The 18719-nt window shown below is 43.6% G+C and overlaps 1 protein-coding gene across 4 annotated transcripts in view; it reads left to right on the plus strand.

The window, feature by feature from the left end:
• Positions 1-11150: 11150 nt before the first annotated feature.
• LOC144688457 (oxysterol-binding protein-related protein 2-like) overlaps positions 11151-18719 on the plus strand; it is a 73784-nt gene continuing 66215 nt past the window's right edge. Inside the window, exon 1 of one of the 4 annotated variants that reach the window (XM_078555036.1) lies at positions 11151-11257. The gene's annotated coding sequence lies outside the window, so the exon portion shown is untranslated. Of the gene's footprint in view, positions 11258-11563; positions 11690-18719 lie in introns of those variants that run through there. The other 3 variants (XM_078555038.1, XM_078555037.1, XM_078555039.1) reach the window with 3 other exon arrangements.

Genomic DNA, 18719 nt, shown 5'->3' on the forward strand with positions numbered 1-18719 from the left:
ATGGGCACAAGACAAGAAAAGGCATCTGGTCTGCTTTGGAATGCCTCTTAAAACAAGGTGACTCCCATTGTTAAACTAAATTGTTGTGAAGTTTGGCAGTGAGAATGTCTCTGCTTATTCATTGAACATGTTGCATTCTTCTTTTTTCTTCCAATTTTTGCCTTTTTTCTCTTAGCCCAAGTTTTGCTTGGAGTTACTTTTCTTGAGCCTGAGGAATTCCTGCTGCCACAATAGTTACAAAAGTATGTGGATGGAATCCTTTTGGCTATTCCTATAGAGCTGCATGAATTGAATGGGGTCAATTTGGAGGGCACAACTTCAAATCCCACAACATCGCAAGGAGTTAATTCACTGTTGTCAGTATCAGAGGAATTGTGTTTACACATCACACCATTTCTAACTGGCTATGTCACAGATGTTGCTACTTTACTAAAGAAATAATGACAGACAATTTCAAGGGCTAAGACAGCTCTTCCTGTAGCTGTGACTATCATTCCAGTATTAAGTTTCTGTGAAACAAGATCATCCCAAGCCAACAAAGGGGGCATCTGCTAGAAATAAAATCTGTGGTTCATTCCTCCATGTAGCACTGGAGGACTTACTGATGTTATTACAAAAGCAAATTACTGCAGAACCTAATTCTACCTCCTTCCCAAGATATACAAATAGGTCTTCCCTGGCAGACATATAATTTCAGTCTGCTCTTGCCCCTTACAGCTGATTCCTTACTATCTCAAATTTACTTTTTCTCCCCTTATCCAGTCTCTCCCCACCTACATCTTTGACCCTGGTGACCCCCTCCACCCCTATAACATTTTCCAGTTTCCTAGCTTTAGGTGTCTCTTTTTCACCATGAACATCCAATCTCTCTTTACCTCTGTCCCCCACCAGTGTGGCCTAAGAGCTCTCCGCTTCATCCTTGAACAGAGGCCCAATCAGTCTCTATATCAATATTCACCATGCTCCTCTACCTGGCTGAGCTTGTTCTCACATTGAGTAACTTGTCCACTCACTTCCTCCAAATAAAAGGTGCTCATCGGAATCCATGTGTCCCAGCTTTGACTGCCTTTTCATGGGAAATCAGTCCTATTTGGGTCCCATCACACACCTTTTTTCTGATACTTCAATGTTGGTGCCACATCCTGATCTTCCCCAAACTTGAAAATTTCATCAACCTGCTTCCAATTTATACCATTCTCTCACCTTCACATGGTTCATCACCCACTCTTCCCTTTCCTTCCTCGATTTCTCTGGCACCTTATCTGTGGTTGGACCACTGCCCAATATCCACTAAAAGCCCACTGAATCTCACAGCTACCTTGATTACACTTCCTCTACTCCCTACCCTTCCTCATGAAATGACTCTATTGTATTCTCCCAGTTCCTCCATCCCCATTGCATCTGTTCTGACAAAGCAATCTTCTATACAAGTGCTTCCATTATGGCTCCCTTTTTCCTCAACCAAGGACTCCCCTCAACCACGGTTGATGGGGCCCTTGAGCATGTCCATTCTGTTTCCTGTATCTCTGCTCAGACCCCTTCCCCTCCCTCCCAGAACCACAATACAGTTCCATCTATCCTTCCACCCACCAGCCTCCATTTTCAACTGATCATCTTCCACCATACCTGCCACCTCTGTGATACCACCACTGAATCCATCTCCCCCTCTCCTCCCCTTTCAGCAGGTCCACTCTTTAATCAACCCCCAGTACCCTCTCCCCTTCCCACAGCACCTTCCCATGCAAGTGCAGGAGATGCAACACCTGCCTTTTTTTACCTCCACTCTTCCCATCATACATGGCCCCAAAAAGGCGATTTACTTGTACTTCTTCCAATTTAGTATACAGTTTACACTGCTCATGATGTGGTCTCTTCCATATTAAGGAGATCAAACACAGATTGGGTAGCCGCTTTGCAGGGCACTTCAGTTCACTCAATGAAGGTAACAGCGAGCTTCCAGTGGCCTGTCAGTTGACTTTTGGTTAAAGGGGTAGTGCAAGAGGACTGGCAGATAACTAATCTTATTCTCATATTTAAAAATGGGACTGGAAATGTCGAGGGAATTGTAGACCAGTTAGTTTAACAATGGAAAAATCATGGAATTCTTACCATAGGAGAGAATTGAAGAACACCCATGAGATGTATAATAATGAATAATGAAAGTCAGCATGTATTTCAAAGGGGAAAATCTTCCTTATTGAATGTTTTGAGGATGTAACAGAGAGAGAAAAGACAATGGTAATGCAGTAGAGGTAATTTACCTGCATTCTCAAAACGCCTTCAATAAATTGCTCCATAATGGACTAATGACTAAGGTTACAGAATGTGGAGTAAGAAGGCAAGTTGCAAAATGGATTACTAGCTGGTTTCAAAACAGAAAGCAGGGAGTGGGATTAAAGGGTAGTTATTCAGCGTGGCAGAAGGTTGGAAGTGGCGTTCTAGACGATCAGTGCTGGGACAACTGCTGTTCACAATTTACATTAATGATTTGGGCTTTGGAATCAAAAATACTATTTCTAAATATGATGACACCAAATTGGGGGGATAGTCAATACCGAGGAGGACTGCAACAAATAAGACATAAGACATAGGAGCAGAAATTAGGCCATTCGGCCCATCAAGTCTGCTCCGCCATTCAATCATGGTTGATAAGTTTCTCAACCCCATTCTCCTGCCTTCTCCCCGTAATCTTTGATCCCCTTACCAATCAAGAACCTATCTATCTCGGTCTTAAATACACTCAATGACCTGGCCTCCACAGCCTTCTGTGGCAATGAATTCCATAGATTCACCACTCTCTGGCTAAAGAAGATTCTCCTCATAAGGTCTTCCCTTTACTCTGAGGCTGTGCCCTCGGGTCCTAGTCTCTCCTACTAATGGAAACATCTTCCCCACGTCCACTCTATCCAGGCCTTTCAGTATTCTGTAAGTTTCAATCAGATCCCCCCTCATCCTTCTAAACTCCATTGAGCATAGACCCAGAGTCCTCAAATGTTCCTCATATGTTAAGCCTTTCATTCCTGGGATCGTTCTCGTGAACCTCCTCTGGACCCTCTCCAGGGCCAGAACATCCTTCCTGAGATACGGGGCCCAAAATTGCTCACAATATTCTAAATGTGGTCTGACCAAAGCCTTATAAATCCTCAGCAGCACATCCCTGCTTTTATATACTAGTCCTCTCTAAATAAATGCCAACATTGCATTTGCCTTCCTAACTACCGACTCAACCTGCAAGTTAACCTTAAGAGAATCCTGGACTAGGACTCCCAAGTCCCTTTACACTCCAGATTTCTGAATTCTCTCCCCATTTAGAAAATAGTCTATGCCTCTATTCTTCCTACCAAAGTGCATGACCTCACACTTGCCCACGTTGTATTCCATCTGCCACTTCTTTGCCCATTCTCCTAACCTGTCCAAACCGTTCTACAGCCTCCCCACCTCCTCAATACTACCTGTCCCTCCACCTATCTTTGTATCATCTGCAAACTTAGCCAGGATGCCCTCAGTTCCTTCATCTAGATCATTAATGTATAAAGTGAAAAGTTGTGGTCCCAACACTGACCCCTGCGGAACTCCACTAGTCACCGGCCGCCATCCTGAGAAGGACCCCCTTATCCCCACTCTCTGCCTCCTGCCAGACAGCCAATCTTCTATCCATGCTAGTACCTTGCCTCTAACACCATGGGCTATTATCTTACTGAGCAGCCTCCTGTGCGGCACCTTGTCAAAAGCCTTCTGGAAGTCCAAGTAGATAACATCTATTGGCTCTTCTTTGTCTAACCTACTCATTACCTCCTTAAAGAATTCTAATAGATTTGTCAGGCATGACCTCCCCTTGATGAAACCATGCTGACTTTGCCCTATTTTATCATGCACTTCCAAGTATTCTGAAATCTCATTCTTAATAATGGACTCTAAAATCTTACCAACGACTGAGGTCAGGCTAATCGGCCTGTAATTTCCCGTCTTTTGCCTCACTCCCTTCTTAAACAGGGGGGGTTACATTAGCGATTTTCCAGTCCTCTGGGACCCTCCCTGACTCCAGTGATTCCTGAAAGATCACCAATAACGCCTCCACTATCTCTTCAGCTATCTCCTTCAGAACTCTGGGGTGTAATCCATCTAGTCCAGGTGATTTATCCACCTTCAGACCTTTCAGTTTTCCTAGCACCTTCTCCTTGGTAATGGCTACCATACTCACCTCTGCCCCCCGACTCTCTTGAACTTTGGGGATGTTATTCGTGTCTTCCACCGTGAAGACTGACGCAAAGTACCTATTCAGTTCCTCCGCCATTTCTTTGTTCCCCACTACTACTTCTCCAGCGTCATTTTCCAGCGGCCCAATGTCCACTTTAGCCTCTCTCTTACCCTTTATATATCTAAAAAAACTCTTGCAATCTTCTTTTATATTACTGGCTAGTTTACCCTCATATTTAATCTTCTCCCTCCTTATTTCTTTTTTAGTTGTCCTCTGCTGGTCTTTGTAGGCTTCCCAATCCCCTGGTTTCCCACTGCTCTTCGCCGGATTGTATGTTTTCTCTTTAGCTTTTATGCTGTCCCTGACTTCCCTTGTCAGCCATGGTTGCCTCGTCCTCCCTTTAGTATGCTTCTTCTTCATAGGGATGAATTTTTGCTGTGTCTCCCAAATTACTCCCACAAACTCCTGCCATTGTTGTTCCACTGTCTTTCCTGCTAGGCTCATCTCCCAGTCAATTCTGGCCAGCTCCTCCCTCATGCCTCTGTAGTTGCCTTTATTCAACTGTAATACCTTTATATCTGATTCCAGCTTTTTCCTCTCAAATTGCAGGGTAAATTCTATCATATTATGGTCACTTCCTCCTAAGGGTTCCTTCACCTTAAGCTCCCTTATCAAATCTGCCTCATTACACATCACTAAATCTAGAATTGCCTGTTCCCTAGTGGGCTCCACCACAAGCTGCTCCAAAAAGCCATCTCGTAGACATTCCACAAATTCCTTTTCTTGGGATCCACTACCTACCTGATTTTCCCAGCCTACCTGCATATTGAAATCCCCCATGATCACTGTAACCTTGCCTTTCTTACATGCCTTTTCTATCTCCTGGTGTATCTTGTGCCCCACATCCTGACTACTGTTCGGAGGCCTGTACATAACTCCCATTATGGTTTTTTTACCTTTGCGGTTCCTCAACTCTACCTACATAGATTCTACATCATCTGACCCTACGTCATTTCTTGCTATGGATTTAATTTCATTTCTTACTAACAAAGCAACCCCACCCCCTCTGCCAACCTGCCTATCTTTTCGATAGGTTACAGGAGGACATTAATGAGTTAGATGAGAAAGATGGGAGCAGGCTTGAGTGGAGCATAAACACTGGCATGGATTGGTTGGACAATGGCCTGTTTCTGTGGCATAATATCTTATGTAATCCTATGCAATTCCTCACTCCTCGATGACCAAACTATGATACCAACTCTGTTTTAATGCACTGACTTCAGGCATAACTTGGAAGGCAGGACCAAACTATTAAAGCTACAAAACAGGATTACCTGCATTCTAAATACCAAAACCAGCAGGCAGTGAGGCAGAGTTAAGCAGTCCTACAATACATAGCCTGATTTTAACTTTGGATAGCAGTCATGGAGATAGGGACAGATGCAGGTGGTGTTAAAATCACCCTAACTGGTCAGAGGGAAGCTCTGTATTCTTACCACATTCAGTCAAGATTGTGGTGGGCAACACACAGTAGATGCTCCATGATGATTCTTATATTCACCCCAATATCTGAGTACCAGAGATAAGGCTGGAGTGCTTGCAAGCATCTTTAGCCATCTGGCATTGGACATAAAAAAAGGCTACAGGTCCTTACAACTTTTCAACACCAACAGCAACCTATATATATTTAGCACCTTAATGCAATAAAACATCCAAAAACACTCCACTGGAGCATTATAGAGCAAAGTTGACACAGAGTCACATTGGGAGGTATTAGAGCAGCTGACCAAATGCATGGGGGAGAATTTTTAGCTCGTCGGGCGCGCGCGCGCCTGACCCAACCGAGCGCAAAATGATGCGCGATGATGTCAGGCGAGCATCCCGACGTCATCGCGCACTGGTGTGATATTTCAGTCAGCGGGTGCGCGCACCAGAGTCGGCAGCAGCCCACCGACAATTAAAAGGCCTAGTAAGGCCATTAAAAAGGTAACTGAAAATATTTTTTCGCTGCCCGTCCAACCTTACAGTTGGCGGGCAGACGAAAAAGCCAAGCGGCCTTTGCATTTTTTAGAAAACCTCATCCATGGGTGGGATGAGTTTTCCAACAGCAAATAAAAATGTTAAAATTCAATTAATAACATGTCCCTGTTCATGTGACAGAGTCACATGGTGGGACATGTTTTATAACATTTTAGAAATCTTTATTTTTTATTTTGAAAAGTGTTCATCTACCTGAGGCAGCTCTATGCCTCAGGGAGCTTTTCCAGCGTGCACCGGTGCGCATGTTCAAATTTCACGCTCGCCCTCCCCCACCCCGATACAGGCAGCACTGAGCGCTGCCGCTCGTGTCTCATGCTGGGCGGGCCTAAATTGCCCCACCAGCATGAAATCGCGGTCCGGCCCCAATCACAGGCAGCGGTCGGCTTCCCGACTGTTCCCGTCCGCTCCCGCTGAGCCTGCCCGGTGAGAGAAAAATCCTCCCCATGGTGAAAGAGGTAGGTTTTAAGGATCATTTTAAGGAAGGAAAGGTTTGTTGGGGTTGTGGGGTGCGGGGCGGGGTGGGGGAGGCGGGGTGGGGGGCGGTGTGACAGGGTGCGTTTAGGGAGAATTCCAAAGTGTGGGGCCTTGCCAATGTGGAATGAGTAAAATTGGGATGCTCAAGATGTTGGAATTGGAGGAACGCAAGAGGGTTGTAGGGCTGAAGAAGATTACAGGGATAGGGGAGGGGTGAGACCATGGAGGGATTTGAAAACCAAGACGAGAATTTTAAAATTGACGTGTTGCTTAACTGGGTGCTAATATAATCCAGCAAGCACCAGTGTAATGGGTGAACAGGACTTTTTGCAAGTTAGGTCACGAGCAGCAGAGTTCAGAGCATCTCAGGTTTATGGAGGATAGAATGTGTGGCGCCACCCAGGAGTGTTTTGGAATTTAAGTCTAGAGGTAACAAAAGCATTGACGAGGATTTCAGAGTCAGATGAACTGAGGCAGGGCTCAATCAGATGATGTTGCAGAGCTGGAAAAAGGCCATTTTAGTGATGGCATAGATGTGTGGTCAGAACATCGTCACAGTGTCAAATATGGTACCAAGGGTGTGAACAGTCGGACTCAACCTCAGACAGTTGCCTGGAAAAGAGATGGAATCGATGAGTAAGGCCTGAATTTTACTGCACGCGATCAGTGGGCCCAGGAGCGGTGGGGAAATGGGCCCCCACCGTGGAACGAGTGCTGAAAATTGGGGGTCGGGGTGGGGGTCGGGAAGAGAGCGGGTGATGACGTTTCCATGGGCGTGGGTGAGCACTGAGAGAAAGCTCCCTGCAGACAGGCAGCTGCCTCAGGGAGCTGCAGACTTGAAAATGCTAAAATAAAGGTTTGAAAAGCTGCAAAAAAGTGTCCAAGCATCATAGTCAATCACTAATAATATAGCTGATAAAAATGCTGTCCTCAGAAATTAATTTTTATTTTATTTCATAACAGAAATTTCATCCTGCCCTTGGATGAGGTTTGATGAGAATGCAAAGGCCGCCTGGCCGATTCGCTCATCCACCAGCTATAAGGTTGGATGGGCCATGAAAAATCAGAAACAATTGCACTGTTTATTGGGCTTAATTGTCATCTTAATTGCTGGTGGGCACGCATCTGATTTTTGCGCATGTCTGCCGAGTGAAATATCGCGCAAGTGCGCAATGACGTCAGGACACTTGCCCAACATCTTCTCACGTGATTTTATGCCCATTAGGATCGTGTGTGCGCCCACCCATGGGATGTAAAATTCAGCCCTAGGGAAGAATTTTCCCCCTGTCCGGGGGGTGGGGTGGGGTCGGTGGGTGGGGGAGTGTAAGAGCGGGCATGCCGCGACTTTACATTAAGGCCCACCCAGTGTGATGTCCGGCAGGAAGTGCTATGTGCTCCCTGTGTGGATGGTGGGTGGATTCGCTCAGCCGAGAGTGCGCTCTTTCACGCACGCACGCGCGCGAAAGAGCGCACTGATCTCCCTGAGGCTAAGTGCTGCCTCAGGGAGATCGGCTCCAAATTTAAAAATGGTAAAGAGACAAAAACAAAATTTCCCTGATGTGTTCCCTCATGTGACACTGTCACATGAGTTGGGACATGTCCAACACTTTCAGTGAAACCTTTATTAAATATTTAAAAACCCTCATGAAACCTCATCCCGCCCATGGATGAGGTTTCATGCTTTTTCTTAAGCTCACCAGGGCTCCTGGCCTGCCCGCCAACCTTAAGGTTGGACGGGCAGGTCCATTAATTATGTTAAGTGCTTTTTAAATGACCTCAGTAGGCCGTTGGCAGGTTGGCGGGTGCACAGCTGATTTGACTGCATTCCCATCGACCTGAAAATGGAAATGATGCGGGCTGACATCGGGAGTTCCGCCCGAAATCATCCCGCGTCATTTTACGTGTCAGCGAGTGGGCCCACCACCCCCCAGCTCGCTGACCTAAGGACCCTGCCCCTAGGAAACAAAATCTGTAGACGGGACAGAATACAATGTCTTCAGTCTTTCTGACTTTCAATTGGAGGAATTTTCTGCTCATCCAGTACTAGATGTCCAATAAGTTTGACAAGCCAAAGACAATGAAGGGGTTGAGAGAGGTGGTGGTGAAGAAGTTTTTTGTGAGGCAGCCTTCCCAATGACTAGTGTGGGTGTGCCTGCACAAAAGGAGCAAAGTACCAATTTTGTCTTTTATAATCAGGGCCCTTATCTCCCTGATAAAGTCCTTGGAAGAAGTGAAGGACAGTATGAAGTTCAACTTGTTGTTCTGATCACATTGCCTCAGAGCTCACAACCTCTAATCCTCTCACAGTGCAATTGTTAAGTCACTACAACTCGGTCTCCTCCATGACCTTTATTGTGGAATTAAAAATGTTGCCTCTTCCAATTTGATTCACTCCACATGATATCAAGAAATGGCTAAAGGCACTGGATACTGCAATGACTATGGGCTCTGACAAAATTCTGGCAATAGTACTGAAGACTTGTGCCCCAGAACTTGCCGCGCCTCTAGCCAAGCTGTTCCAGTACAGCTACAACACTGGCATCTACCTGGCTATGTGGAAAATTGCCCAGGTATGTTCTGCCCACAAAAAACAGGACAGGTCCAGCCCAGCCAATTAACACCCCATCAGTCTACTTTCAATCATCAGCAAACTGATGGAAGCAGTCATTGACAGTGCTATCAAGTCGCACTTACTCAGCAATAACCTGCTCACTGATGCTCAGTTTGGATTCCGCCAGACCCACGGCTCCTGACCTCATTACAGTCTTGGTCCAAACGTGGACAAAAGAGCTGAACTCAAAAGGTGAGGTGAGAGTGACTGCTCTTGACGTCAAGGCAGCATTTGACAGAGTGTGGCATCAAGGAGCCCTGGCAAAACTGGAGTCAATGGGAATCAGGGGGAAAACTCTCCACTGCTTGGAGTCATATCTAGCACAAAGGAAGATGGTTGTTGGAGGTCAATCGTCTCCGTCTCAGGACATTGCTGCAGGAGCTCCTCAGGATATTGGGCACATGCATGGCAGATACACTGTAATGTGGATAAATGTGAGGTTATCTATTTTGGTAGCAAAAACAGGAAGGCAGATTATTATCTGAATGGCTATAAATTGAGAGAGGGGAATGTGCAACGAGACCTGGGTGTCCTCATATACCAGTCGCTGAAGGTAAGCATGCAGGCACAGCAGGCAGTAAATAAAGCAAGTGGTATGTTGGCCTTCATAGCGAGAGGATTCAAGTACAGGAGCAGGGATGTCTTGCTGCAATTATACAGGGCCTTGGTGAGACCACACCTGAAGTTGTGTGTGCAGTTTTGGTCTCCTTATCTGAGGAAAAATGTTCTTGCTATGGAGGGAGTGCAGCGAAGGTTTACCAAACTGATTCCTGGGGTGGCGGGACTGACATATGAGGAGCAATTGAGTCAGTTAGGATTTTATTTGCTGGAGTTCAGAAGAATGAAGGGGGATCTCATAGAAACCTATAAAATTCTAACAGGACTAGACAGGGTAGATGCAGGAAGGGTGTTCCTACTGGTAGGGGAGTCCAGAACCTGGGGTCATAGTCTGAGGGTACGGGGTAGACCATTTAGGACTGAGATGAGGAGAAATTTCTTCACCCAGAGTGGTGAGCCTGTGGAATTTCTATTAAGCAAATTCACATATTTATGTTTACACTTAGAATTTATATGTAACATCTGGTAGGCCCAGCTGCATAAACAAAGAAAAATATTAAAGACATTACTAACTTAAAAGGTCCTGATCTCCAATGCTCATTTATGGCACTACAAATCTTGCTTAAAATATGAGTCATAAAATGTTAAATACAGAAACATTGCTCACTCGTTGTCTGGTTTATAAAACAGTTGTGATGTTTAGTTACTAAAACAAAGACTTGAAGGCCATTGGAGTGATGTTTATAGTGACAATGATTACAAACTTATATAAATATATAGTTCTTTTTTTTTTAAGAATGGCAGATCAAAATGCCTTTCATTTTAAAATATTTTATTTGCATTTCAAAATGTTATTTTCCCCTTTATAACCATTTTAGCGTTATTAGTTCCTGCAAACTTTTTAAGGCTGCAGCCCAGAAAATATTGGTAAACTGTTGGCTGCAATTATTTTGAAGGCTGCAAGCCAAGGAAACGTTGGTATGCTTGTTGGCTGGAACTGATTCAAGGATGCAGCCTGACTCTAAACATTGACAGGCTGTTGGCGGCCACTGGTTTTAAGGTTGCAGCTCAGGAAATATCGGTGAGCTGTTGGCGGCAAGTAGTTTTAAAGCTGCGACCTAGGAAACATTGGCAGAGATGTCTGGCTGCAACTGATTTAAGGATATACGCCAGGGAATACTGTACTAGCAAGCTGTTGGCTGCAGCTGGTTCTCAGGTTGCAGCCCTGGAAACGCTGGCTGCTGCAGGCGGGTCCGAAACTTGAATCAAGTCTCGCGAGAGGTGGTGAGCAGGCGCCGTGAACACTCAGCCGTTTGTTTTGCGGTGGTGTTGAGGGGGCGGCTGACGGACAGGCCTCCGCTTCTGAACCCTTCGCGGTGAGTAAATAATTCTGACACGGCCAGTCATCCGGCGCTTCTGGCACGCTAACTGTCAATGTCTGCCGCCAGGTCGACTTTTTTTTTAGAAAAGAGAGAGAAGGGAGAGAGAGAAAAAATCACGGCGTCGATTTGAAGTCCGGAGCGGCGGCGGTTGACGAAGCTCGAGCAGCCTTCCAGCTTCCGTGCGCGCTCTCCGCCCCTCCCCCTCCATCCTTAAAAGTCCCGCCCACAAATCCTTCCCCCTTCCTATTGGTCCGAAAACGTCACAGGCCCGCGTCAGCGCCTGAATCGCGCGCGTCGATAGGACGATGCTGCTGTCAATCCGTTGGGGCGGTTGCGTTTCCGCCTTGGTGGTACTGCTGTTGCTGCCTTCTAAGCACTTGACAATTTGATGTGGATGATTTTGTCGGGAGGCGGACGAGGCGACAGGTAGCTCATGTTTTCTGTTTTTTTCTAAAAAAAAAAGCACCTTTAAAAATGTTATTCGGAGGTTGCTGCACGTTTTCCTTCAGAGGAACCCGGAATGAAAGCAAACAGGTACCAAGAAGAAAAATGAAGTGGACGTGATAAGATAGCGTTTGTTTGCACAAAGTGTCATCTCCTGGGGCACGTTTGCCAGAGAGGTTGGTCGCTGCTTGGCTGGATGTGTGTTTTTTTTTCATAAAGAGGGCGGTAGCGTTTGCCCTTGGATAGCCCTGCGGACAGGCCTCCTTTGACTGTACTCTAAACGCCTAGTGCGGGATTACACACACATCAGTTCACTTTAGTTTTTGCCTCACCCCGCTCAGCGAGGCGGTCTGTTTTATGCCTTGTATCGAGAGACATGCCACTCGGTGTATAATTAATCTTGCGTTCTGTCACTAAAAGTTCACAGCGCTGGTAGATGTCTCTTCGTTGAAGAGCCCTGTTTATGTGCTCCAATGATCAATATAACATACCATAGCGAAGAACTTCCTTCAGCTGACATTGTGCACAGTCAACTCTCGCAGCGTTTTCTTTTCTGGTTAAAGACTTGTTGGTTGCTGTGCGGTCACCTGAAATCAAATCTATTTTCAGTCTGCACGCATTATAACAGTTGATTGACTCCCTTTTTTTCTTTTCCCTTCTCTTATTACGCGCTATAGCCTTTCCGATAATGTATTTGAGACTCATGAGCAGTAATATATAGTTACAGCAGTATAAACTTGATATTTTAAACTTGAAACCGCTGCTATGAAGACTCTGTAACTTGAAGCTTTGTAACTTACCTTCTTAAATGATGAATACCTCTTGTGTTACAATATTAACTAAATTTATCTTGTTACCAGGTAGACCATTATGCACATTTTGCTTCTAGTAAGGTGACAGCTCGAACGTACCAGTAATTCAACCAAGACGTGGTGTTATATGGCTCAAAATGCTTTTTCCAGACATAATCTGTTGGAAGGGCAAAGTTTGTAATTGTATTTTTGGGTGTTTGAGTTCAAATGTATACTCTTATGAACCTAGCAATGAGTTTTCCTGACTTCCGAATAAAAACAATAATACACTGTCCAGCACACTCCAAAGTATTTGCAGCCAATGAAGGAAGTTTGAAGTGTAGTTACTGCTGTAATGTGGCAGCCAAATTGTGCACAGCAAGCTCCCTCAAACATCAACATGATAGTGTCCAGATAATGTTTTAGTGTTGCTGATTGAGGAATAAATATTGGCCTGGACACTGGAGATAACGTCCCTGCTCTTCTTCAAAATAGTGCCATGAGATCTTTTACACCCACCTGATAGAGCAGATGGGGCCTCGGTTTAACCTCTCATCTGAAAGATGGTATCTCCGACAGTGCAGCGCACCCTCGGTACTTCACTGAATTGCCAACCTGTTGTGCTCAAGTCTCGAGTGGAACATGAACCCACGGCCTTTTGACTCCAGCAAGCATTTATTGCATCGCTGTCAAAAATACTGCACATCCAAAATGGTACTTGCCTGTAGGTGAAGAAAAAATTTGGCTTAAATAACAAGTATTTATCTACTAGTATATAAAAAGGAAAAGAGTAACTAAAGAAACTTTGGTCCCTTGGAGGATGAGATTGGGGAATCAATAATAGGAAACAAGGAAATGGCAGAGATGTTAAACAAGTATTTTGTATCTCTCTTCGTGGTGGAAGTCACAAAAAGCACCCCAAGAATAGTAGAAAATGAAAGGGCCAAAAGGGAGGGAGGAACTTAAAACAATCATTATCACTAGAGAAGACATACTAGGAAAACTAATGGGATGAAAGAATTCAGTTAAGTGGAGTGACTTAAGAAACTGCTTTATTCTTTAAAGCAGAGAAGGTTAAAAAGAAATTTGGTGATATTCACAAAGTTTTGATAAAGTAAACCAGGTGGCAGAAGAGTACAGAACCAAAAGAGAGATTTACAGTAATTGACAAAGGAACCAGAGGCAAGCTGAGGAAAATATTTTTATGCAGTAAGTTATGATGATGTGGAATGCAGTGCCTGAAAAGGAGGTGGAAGCAGATTCAAAATAACTTTTTCAAAAGGAATTGTATTAGTACTTGAGGAAGCTTTTGCAGGGTTATAGGGAAAGGGCAGGGAAATTGAACTAATTGGATAGCTTTTCCTGAGCCAGTGTAAGTATAATTGTTGATACTCTTTTAATTGCCATTTTCCTTATTCAGGTGTAAAAAGCTAATTAATATAGTTATAACAAACACAAAAACAGTTTGAGACATTTACTAAACTCAGTCTCAGACTGATTATGTAATCTGTAGTATGATGCTCGAGTTACACATTTGACTTGTTTAGAGATTTTTGGCTCTTGTGGAAAAATCTTTGAGAGAAATTTATCATGGCGGTTGAAGTTTCACTTGTCTTGTGGAACAATATTGTTCCATGACCATATGAATGAGTTAGGAAATAATGAGTCCTAGCTACTGTGAACAAACTGTCTGTGTATGTAGTTATTCCTGCTTCTTTGGAATTGTAATATCCAAAGTTTTCTCAAACCAAACAGAAAATTTACAATAGTACAAAACATGTACAAATAGCTGCGAAGAAAATACCCTCTCTGCACAATGCCGGAATCAAACACAACTTCAGAAAAATCAACAAATCTGCCGTGGGAAGTAAGGAGTTGAGAAAGTAATAAACAAGCTTCTTCTAGTTTCTGCAGCTTCTGCAAATACTGTAAATTTAATACATTGTTCTGCAAAACAAAAAAATGCCAGTTATTTATGTTTATACAGTAAAAGAAATTGTGGGGGGGAAGCAATTGCTTTCATTTAAAGCAAGTTTTGTCAAGTGGTAAGTAAATAGTATAACTGAGATATTTCTGTATCTTTAAACCGGTAAGCTAAAATACATATTTACACTGCCCCTTTCCAAGTTAAATGGACACTTTTCAAAAAACTTTACACTTTTTTCCCCAAATTCTGTAGGCAAACATTTCTTTTTGGAAAAATAATGGTAGGGGAAGTTTCATAGCATTCAAGTCATTTGGCTCATATTCCTCACCTTGACCCTTTTGTTTACTGCATAAGTATCAGCTTAAGAGAAAATGGCTTGCTATGATAAAGATATTCTATCACATTTTCAGATATAATCCTAATTGTTAAAGCCAAATTTTGACATTCCAAGGTTTTGTTGATTATTTAGCTAGATTCAACTCATTATCCAAAATTACAGGTACAAATACAAAACCTTCAGACCATTGGTTTGGCCGAAAGATTTTTTGATGCATTCAATCCACTTAAGCCAACTGTGTCAAGTGTATCCTCTCTCCCTAACCAATTGCATTCCTCCTTGCTTTTATACATCTGTCCCTTTTTTTAGGAGTTATTTTTTCTTTATTCTTTCGTGGGATGTTGGCATTGAACCAAATGGGTTTTTACAACAATTGATGATAGCTGTCACAGTCACATCACTGAGATTAGCTTTATATTCCAGTTTTTTTTTATTAATTGAATTTAAATTCCACCAGCTGCCGTGGTGTGTTTTGAACCCATATCCCCCAAGCATTAACCTGGGCCTCAGGATTACAAGTCCAGTGCCATTACCACTACAGTACTGAAAGAGTTGTCCTTGAAAAAGTGCTGGTTTCCTTTTGATACGATTTTGCTGACAAATTAGCCCAAAGTAGTTGTAGGAAATATTAATTCTAACTGAAGGTTCACCAGTTGATTTGCAGTGGTATGTCAAACCTTTAGATAATATTTCTTGGGATTCTGTCTTCCTCTTCATCTGCAAGGGTGAGGCATAGCTAGTAAAAGTCGGATTTGTTTAGAAAGTGGCTTTGTTCCTAGCATATTTATTATTTAATTTTAACAGGTTACAATAGAAGATCGATACAACAGGTGTGTTCCATCAGATGCAAGATGCCCTGGTGAAATTCAGGGAACCACAAGTGAAAACTTTTGTTTTAACAATTGTGGAGGGAGGGTAATTTTTTAAAAAAATTAATTTATGTGATGGTGGGTGTTGTTGACTGGGCCAACATTTATTGCCCATCCCTAATTGCCCTCGAGAAGGTGGCAGTGAGCTGCCTTGTTGAGTCACTGCAGTCTATGTGGTGTAGGTACACGCACAGTGCTGTTATGGAGGGAGTTCCAGGATTTTGACCCAGCAACAGTGAAGGAATAGCGATATATTTCCAAGTCAGGATGGTGAAGGGCTTGGAGGCGAACTTCCAGGTAGTGGTGTTCCCATGTTTCTGCTGCCTTTGTCCTTCTAGATGGTAGCAGTCGTGGGTTTGGAAACTGCTGACTAAGGAGTCTTGTTGAGTTTCTGCATTGCGCCCTTTAAGTGGCACCCTCTGCTACCCCTGTTCATCGGTGGTGGAGGAAGTGAATGTTTGTGGAAGGGGTGCCAATCAAGCGGGCTGCTTTGTCCTGGATGGTGTTGAGCTTCTTGAATGTTGTTTGAGCTGCACTCATCCAAGCAAGTGGAGAGTTTTCCAGCACACTCCTGACTTGTGTCTTGTAGATGGTGGACAGGCCTTGGGGAGTCAAGAGGTGAGTTACTTGCCGTAGGTTTCCTAGCCTCTGACCTGCTCTTGTAGCCACAGTATTTATGTGGCAAGTCCAGTTCAGTTTCTTGTCAATGGTAAGCCCCCAGGATGTTGATAGTTAGGGATTGGGCAATGGTAATGCCATTGAATGTCATGGGGTGATGGTTAGATTCCCTCTTGTTGGAGATGGTCATTGCATGGCACTTGTGTGGCATGAATGTTACTTGCCTCTTGTCAGCTTGTTATGGCACAGCAAATGGTAAATGCCAAGCTGCTCAAATCCCAGATGGACACTTGAAATGGCTGCCAAAACAGTTTTTACAATTTGTATAGTATGAGGAACAGTTCTGAAATTAGGAAATGATTTCCTCAACTACTTGTGATGATTTTATAGTAAACATTTCTTAAAAGAGTAAAGGAAAATAAAATTACAATTAAACACAAGAAGGGCTTCACACAGTAAACAGTGCTTTAAAACAGTTCCCCAACTCTTAACTATCCCCAGAGCTAACCTTTCCCTTTTCTGTTCAACTATCCTTATTGATTTTAAAATCCAATAGAAGTCCAGTAATTTTACCATACAGTGCCTTTTCCATGGTGTGTCCTTTGAGGCCGACAGCAACTGGTTCTTTAAGTCGGGCCTTGTTCACACTGTCTTCAGCTACCTTGCTGTTTTCTGGGAAATCTAAGCAGCTACCTCCTCACATAGGCTTCGGTATTTCCTTAAATGCGTTCCTTCCCTTTGATCTCTATTGTTTCAACCAGTTTCTTCAGAAATACTTTCTTCTCAGAATTGATTAAATTGTCCTTTACTTTAGCTTTTAGACCTGTAAAGACAAACTTACCCTATCTTTACCTCACTTCCTTACACCTTTTTACAATCTACATATGTCCCCCTTTGAACTAAAACAACTTGATTCAAACTACTCCTGTTATTGTTTTATGTAAAACTCTGATTGAAGTTCCACTTGGTTCATTGACATATCAAAACCACTTCTTACTGTTGACTTTAGACCCTTGCCATCACGCTAGATCTTAATCTAATCACAGCCTGATTTCCAGTACATAAGAAAATATGCCAGGGTTATTGCCAGAAGAAAAATATTACAAGTTCTTGAGCCCAATCCTGGATATTGTTCAGGTCTTGCTGCATTTGGACATGGACTGCTTCAGTATCTGAGGAGTCGTGAATGGTGCTGAACATGGTGCAATCATCAGCAAACATCCCCACTTCTGACCTTATGGTGGAAGGAAGGTCATTGATGAAGTAGCTGAAGATGGTTGGACCGAGGATACTCCCCTGAGGAACTCATGCAGTGATGTCCTGGAACTGAGATGATTGACCTCCTACAATCACAACCATCTTCCTTTCTGCTAAGTATGACACCAGCCAGCAGAGTTTTCCCCCTGATTTCCATTGACTTCAGTTTTGCTACGGCTTCTTGATGCTGCATTAGATCAAATGCTAACTTGATGTCAAGGGCAATCACTGTCACCTCACCTTGGGAATTCAGCTCTTTTGTTCATGTTTGAACCAAGGCTGTAATGAGATCAGAAGTGAGTGACCCTGGCAGAACCCAAACTGAACATCAGTTGTTGCTAAGGTTATTGCTGAGCAAGTGCCACTTGATAGCACTGTCGATAATGTCTTCCATCTCTTTACTGATTATGCGGCGTAGACTGATGGGGTGGTAATTGGCTGGTGTTGGATTTGTCCTGCTTTTTGTGTACAGGACATACATGGGCAATTTTCCACATTGTCGGGTAGATGCCAGTTGTAGCTGTATTGGAACAGCTTGGCTAGTGGTGTGGCAAGTTCTGGAGCACAAGTCTTCAGTACTATTGCAGGAATATTGTCAGGGCTCAGCCTTTGCCGTATCCAGTGCCTTCAGCCGTTTTGTTATATCAGGTGGAGTGAATCGAATTGGCTGAAGACTGGCATCTGTGATGCTGGGAACATGCAGAGGAGATGGATCATCTACTCGGCACGTTTGGCTGAAGATTGTTGTGAATGCTTCAACCTTATCTTTTGCACTGATATGCTGGGCTCTTCCATCATTGAGGATGGGGATATTTGTGGAGCTTTTTCCTCCAGTGAGTTGTTTAATTGTCCACCACTATTCATGACTGGATGTAGCAGGACTGCAGAGCTTAGATCTGATCTGTTGGTTGTGGGATTGCTTAGTTCTTAGTATATCACTTGCTGTTTGCCATGCAGATAATCCTGTGTTGTAGCTTCACCAGGTTGACACCTCATTTTTAGGTATGCCTGCTGATCCTGGCAAGCCCTCCAGCACTCATCATTGAACTACAGAATGTTAATGTGCTAATTATTTTGTAATATCTTGGCTTTCAATTATAAATATTTTTGATCAATAGGATAGATGTAGGCTGGAAGCAACCTCTTGCAAATTTTTTGTTGGCGGGAATATACATCCTAGTTCATGATCATGATTCTGAAAACCTTAGGCAAG

This window comes from Cetorhinus maximus, chromosome 13 (assembly GCF_964194155.1).
Source record: "Cetorhinus maximus chromosome 13, sCetMax3.hap1.1, whole genome shotgun sequence".
In the NCBI taxonomy this organism is placed as follows: Eukaryota; Metazoa; Chordata; class Chondrichthyes; order Lamniformes; family Cetorhinidae; genus Cetorhinus; species Cetorhinus maximus.